We start from the raw sequence: 6,134 nt of genomic DNA, 5'->3' as shown, positions 1-6,134 counted from the left end.
TCAAATGACCTTGCTTTTCCTTTGCTATCAATTACAAACTTTTTCATTTAGAAGTTTATATTCCTGCCTTGTTCTTCAACATTTGGTGTAGTTTTAGAATATGTACTATAGGATAGAAAATTACAATTTAATAAATCAAAGTTGAAGAGAGGATTCTGGGAAAATAGCAGATACGAAGCACCAGGAATCTGTCTCCCTCAGCTGGGCAACAACTGATCTGGCAGAATCTGATGTAACTATTTAGGAACTCTGGAGTCTACTGAAGGTCTGTAACTTCTAGGAAGCTATTTTGGTCAGCTTCAACTCTCAGCATAGTATAAAGCACTAATGCCCCGCCTGCCAGCCCCATGGTAGGTAGCTGTGCATGCATTTCTGGACTAACCTGCACATAGCTTGTGGAAAGCAGGGTGGGCAATAAGGATCCTGTCCTCTAAATACTGGGGATCTGTGTCCTAATCGCTAACTGCTGTTGCTGATGTTAGAAGTGCAGACACAGAGATGGGCAGCCACTGTTGCACTGCACCCCCTGCATTGGTACAAGCCTCTTCCCATCCAACTTAAGAAACTTCCACAAGATTTAAAGGAGTGCCCCCTCCCACTTCTTTTTCCTATTTTCCCCATTTGGGGAAACAGACATTAAACACTAGGACATTCAAAAGCATCTGTACATACAGGAGAAATTAGAAAGTCACCACACATGCCCAGGGAAGGGCACAGGCTCAAAAGAGACCTGAGAAGAGGTAAGTCTATACCTCAGACTAATCCTTGGTAGAGAAAGCTTATAGAAAATTTGTAAAAAGCAAATCAAAACAAAATCAAAAGCCAGAAAACCTTGGGGAAGGGAAAGAATCTTATTTCATTAAATTCAAATGTTCATGTTTTCAACAACAGCAAACAAACAAAAAATCACAAGGCATACAAAGAACAGGAATGTCCCAGAGAAAGAAGCCCATTCAAAGGAAAAAAAAAAATCACAAATCACACCAACAGAACTACCCCAGGAAAAACCAGATGGCGGACCTCCTATAAAAAGACTGCTTACAAAACCATCTAAAAGATGCTCAAAGAACTAAAAGACATGGTGAATGTCAATAAAGAAATAGAAAACCGAAAAGGAAACTCTATTATACTGCAAAATTTAGTAACTGAAATGAAAATTTCAAAAACAGACTTGAGCAGGCAGAATAAAGTATTGGCAAACTTGAAGACAGGACAATGGAGATTATCAAATGTGAGGAATGAAAAGAAAAAAAATAAACGTGAACAGAGCCTAAAGAAACTGTAGGACATCACCAAGCAAACCACCATACACTTTGTAGGACTCTCAAGTTAGAAATCAGTAACAGAAGGAAAACTGGAAAATTAATAAATGTGTAGAAATTAAATAACTCACTCTTAAATAACCAATGAATCAAAGAAGAAATCAGAAGAGACATTAGAAGATATTTAGAAACTAATGAAAACAAAAATACAACATACCAAAGCTTACGGAACACAGCAAAAGCAGTGCTAAGGGGGACATTTACAACTATTAGCACTTACATTGAAAAACAAGAAACATGTCAAATCAACAACCTGACTTTACAACTAAGAAACTAGGAAAAAGGAAATAATAAACCCAAAGCTAGCAGAAGGAAGGAAATAATTAAGATTAGAGATGAGATAAATACAATAAAGGGTAGAAAAACAATAGGGAAAAATCAATGAAGCCAAAAATCAGGAAACATCAGCAAAATTTACAAACCTTTAGCTAGAATAATTTGGAAAAAAGAGACGACACAAATTACTAAAACAAAGTGAATGAAAGTGGGGACATCACTACTGAGTCTACATACATAAAAAGGATTACAAGAGAGTACTGTGAACAACTGGTATGTCAAAACATGGGATAACCTAGATGAAATGGACAAATTCCTAGAAACGTACCAAGTCTGAATCATAAAGAAACAGAAAATCTGAATAGACCTATAATAGTAAGGAGATTGAATCAAAATCAAACCACTCTCCCAACAATTAAAATGTCTAGACCTGATGACTCAGTCATGAATGCTACCAAGCATTTAAAGAAGAACTAATATAAATCGTCCTCAAACTTTTCAAAAATTGAAGAGGAAACACTTCCAAAATTAATTCTATGAGACCAGCATTACTCTAATACCAAAGCCAGACAAAGACACTGCAAGAAAACTACAGACCAATATCCCTTATGAACACTACTGCAAAAATCCTCAACAAAATACTAGCAAACCAAATTCAACAGCATATTAAAAAGATTATACACCATGACCAAGTGGAATTTATCCTTAGACTGCAAGGAGGGTTCAACATATGAAAAACTGATCAATGTAAGAATACCACAGGAACAGAATGAAGGGAAAAAGCCTTCATAATCATCTCAATTGGTGCATAAAAGCATCTGACAAATTCAACACCCTTTTTAGGTAAAAAAAAACCATTCAATAAACTAGGAAAAGAAAAGAGGAAAGGAAGAAAGGAAGTACATAAGTAAGTCATTCAAACCAGAAAGGAAGAAGTAAAATTATCTCTGTTCACAGATGATATCCTATATGTAGGCAACCTTAGAGTCCACCAAAAACAAAACAAAAAAAACCTGTTAGAACTAATAAATGAATTCAGCAAAGTAACAGGATACAAAATCAGCACACAAAAAATCAGTTGCACTTCTATAAGCAATGATGAACAAACTGGAAAGGATATTTTGAAAACAGTCACACTACAATAACATCCACCACAATAGCATCAAAAAGAATAAAATACTTAGGAATTAACTTACCTGAGGAAGTTAAAGACATACAATGAAAACTATGCAACATTGCTGAAATTAAAGTAGGCATAAATAAGTGGAAACACATCCCATGTTCATGAATTAGAAGACTTAATATTGTTTAAAATGCCCATATTACCCAAAACTATCTACAGATTCAATGCAATCCCTATCAAAATCTCATAGATTTTTTTTGGAGAAATAGAAAATTTCATCCTAAAACTCCTCTGGAAATTCAAGGGACCCAGAATAGCAGAAACAGTCTTGAAAAAGAAGAACAAAGTTGGAGGTCTCATACTTCCTGATTTCAGAACTTACTACAAAGCTATAGTAATCAAACGGTGTGGTGGTGGCATAAAGATAGACATACAGACCAAAGGAACAGAACAGAGACCCCAGAAATAAGCCCTCATGTGTATGGTCAATTTTCAACAAGGATGCCAAGACCATTCAATGGAGAAAGGACAGTCTTTTCAACAAATGATGCTAGGAAAACTGGACAGCCACATGTAAAAGAATGAAGTTGGATTCTTCCCTAATTCCATCTACAAAAATTAACTCAAAATGGATCACAGAACTCAACATAAGACCTAAATCATAAAACTCTCAGAAGAAAACAGTAAACACTTTATGACACTGGATTTGGCAATGATTTCTTGGATATGACACCAAAGACACAGGCAACAAAAGAAAAAACAGACAAGTTGGACTTCATGAAAATTAAAAACTTTGGTGCATCAAAGGACAGTTCCACCAAGGGAGGGTATAGCTCAAGTGGTAGAGCACATATTTAGCATGCAGGAGGTCCTGGGTTCAATCCCCAGTACCTTCTCTAAAAATAAATAAATAGACCTAATTATCTCCCCACACATTCACAAGAAAAAACTATTTTTGTGGTTGCCAGGGAGGAGGAAGGTGAGTAGGGACAGACTGGGAGTTTGAGATCTATAGATACTGACAGGTATATACAGAATAGATAAACAAGTTTATACTGTATAGCACAGGGAAATATATTCAAGATCTTGTAGTAGCTCACAGTGAAAAAGAATATATGTATACTCCTGTATGACTGAAAAACTATGTTGTACACCAGAAATTGACACAACATTGTAAACTGACTATAACTCAATCTAAAAAAAAAAAAAAAGGACAGTTCCACCGTCTTCCCCAAGAATCACCACGATTTGTTTCCTGCTTCAGCAGTGCTTGGATGGAACGGGCATGAATCCTCCATGCCTGCTGGTGCTCAGAGCCAGCCCTCTGCCCCCTCCTCTGTGCTCTTTGCCCCAAGGCCCCCCACTGCTGCTCAAGTGCTGGGCAGCCACCCGCCCTGACCACCAAGGCCCCACACTGATGGACCAGAACTACCACGAGGAGTCAGAGGCCACCATCAACCACAAGATCAGCCTGGAGCTCTGCACCTCCTACCTCTACCTCTCCTTGTCTTACTACTTTGACTGCAACAATGTAGCTCTGAAGAGCTTTGCCATATATTCTCTTCATCAGATCTCATGAGGAGAGAAAGCATGCTGAGAAACTGATGAAGCTGCAGAACCCATGAGGTGATCCAGTCTTCCTCCAGGATATCAAGAAACCAGATCAGGAGAACTGGGAGAATGGGCTGAATACAATGGAGTGTGTGTTTCACTTGGAAAGCATGACTCAGTCACTGCTGAAGCCACGGACGAAACAGGCTGGCCACTGACAAAAACAACCCCTACTTGTTGACTTCACTGAGACTCATTAACCTGAATGAGCCAGTGAAATCCGAAGAACTGGGAGACCACATAATCAACTTGCCCAAGATGGGGGCTGGAGAATCTGGCATGGAAGAGCATCTATTTGACAAGCCCATCCAGGGAGACAGTGCTAACGAGAGCTAAGGCTTAGGCTGGCTTCTCCTATCTCCTTGGTGACTCCCCTGGTTACCAAGGCAGCACATGCATGTTGGAGTGTCTTTACCTTTACTATAGGTTGTACCAAAACATCTACTTAAGTTCTTTCATTTGTACCCTTCCCTCAAATAGAGCAATTTGGTGCTGCCGCCCCCCCCCCAAAGACACTTTCAACAGCGTGAAAAGGTAACCCATGAATGGGAGAAAATATTTGCAAATCATAAATGTGATAAGGGTTACTATCAAAAGTATAAGGAGAACTTTTCAAACTAAACAACAACAAAAAACCCAGGTAATTTGATTCAAAAATAGGTAAAGGACTCGAACAGACATTTCCTCAAAGACATGTGAATGGCCAATAAGCACATGAAAAGATACTCAACATCACTAATCACTAGGTTAATGCAAATCAAAACTACAATGAGATACCACCTCACACCCATTAGCGTAGCTACTATCAAAAAATCCAAAATAACAAATGTTGGCAAGGACGTGGAGAAATTAGAACCCTTGTGCACTATTAGTGTAAATGTAAGTGGTTCAGCAGCTGTGGAAAAGTTTTGCAGTCCCTTAAAAAATTAAAAATAGATCTAGTATATGACCCAGCCATTCCACTTCTGGGTATATGCCCAAAAGAATTAAAAGCAGAGTCTCAAAGGTATATTTGTACACCCATGTTTATAGCAGTTTTATTTGCCATAGCTTGGAAGCAACCCAAGTGTCCAGGAATGGATGAATGAATAAGCAAAACATGGTATATGCATTACAGGGGAACATTTTTCTGCCTTAAAAAGGAAGGAAATTCTGACACATGCTACAACGTGGATGAACCCTGAGAATGTTATGCTAACTGAAAGCAGTCACAAAAAGACTAACACTGTAGGATTCCATCTGTATGAGGTACCTGGAGTAGTCAAAATCATAGAGGCAGAAAGTAGAATCGTGGTTGCCAGGGGCTGAGGGGAAAGCGAAACAATGAGTCATTGTTTAATGGGTGTGGAGTTTCAATTTTGTAAGATGAGTTTGTAAGAGTTCTGGGGATGGATGGTGGTGATGGTTGCTCAACAGTTCGAATGTAATTAATACCACTAAACTGTTACTTAAACATTGTTAAGATGATGACTTTTATGTGTATTTTACAACTTAAAACATTTTGGAAAAAAAATCAAGGGTAATTCAGGCCAAATCCAGTGTCCAGATATACAGACCTTGTGTATATCTATGTAGTTGGTAAATTAAGCGACAAATTTGACTTACCATCCCTCTACTACCTCTCAGAGTCCCAGGGCGTGTATTTTACAACCAAGCATCCCTATGCATTCACCAAGTGAGGGGAAAGTATACTTTAGCCAAACAGTCTCAATCATGAGTCGAGAATAGAGGCATTTCATACATGCAAAGCCTCAAAAAAATTTACATCCCAGGCATTCTTTCTTAGGCGAGTAGCATATGCC

The 6,134-nt window shown here is 38.3% G+C and overlaps 1 pseudogene; it reads left to right on the top strand.

The window, feature by feature from the left end:
• The first annotated feature begins 4,006 nt into the window (after positions 1-4,006).
• LOC102545911 (ferritin heavy chain pseudogene) lies at positions 4,007-4,668 on the top strand (annotated as a pseudogene).
• The last annotated feature ends 1,466 nt before the right edge of the window (positions 4,669-6,134 follow it).

Source organism: Vicugna pacos, chromosome 6, assembly GCF_048564905.1.
Source record: "Vicugna pacos chromosome 6, VicPac4, whole genome shotgun sequence".
Taxonomy (NCBI): Eukaryota; Metazoa; Chordata; class Mammalia; order Artiodactyla; family Camelidae; genus Vicugna; species Vicugna pacos.
This window is presented reverse-complemented; position numbering and strand designations above follow the sequence as displayed.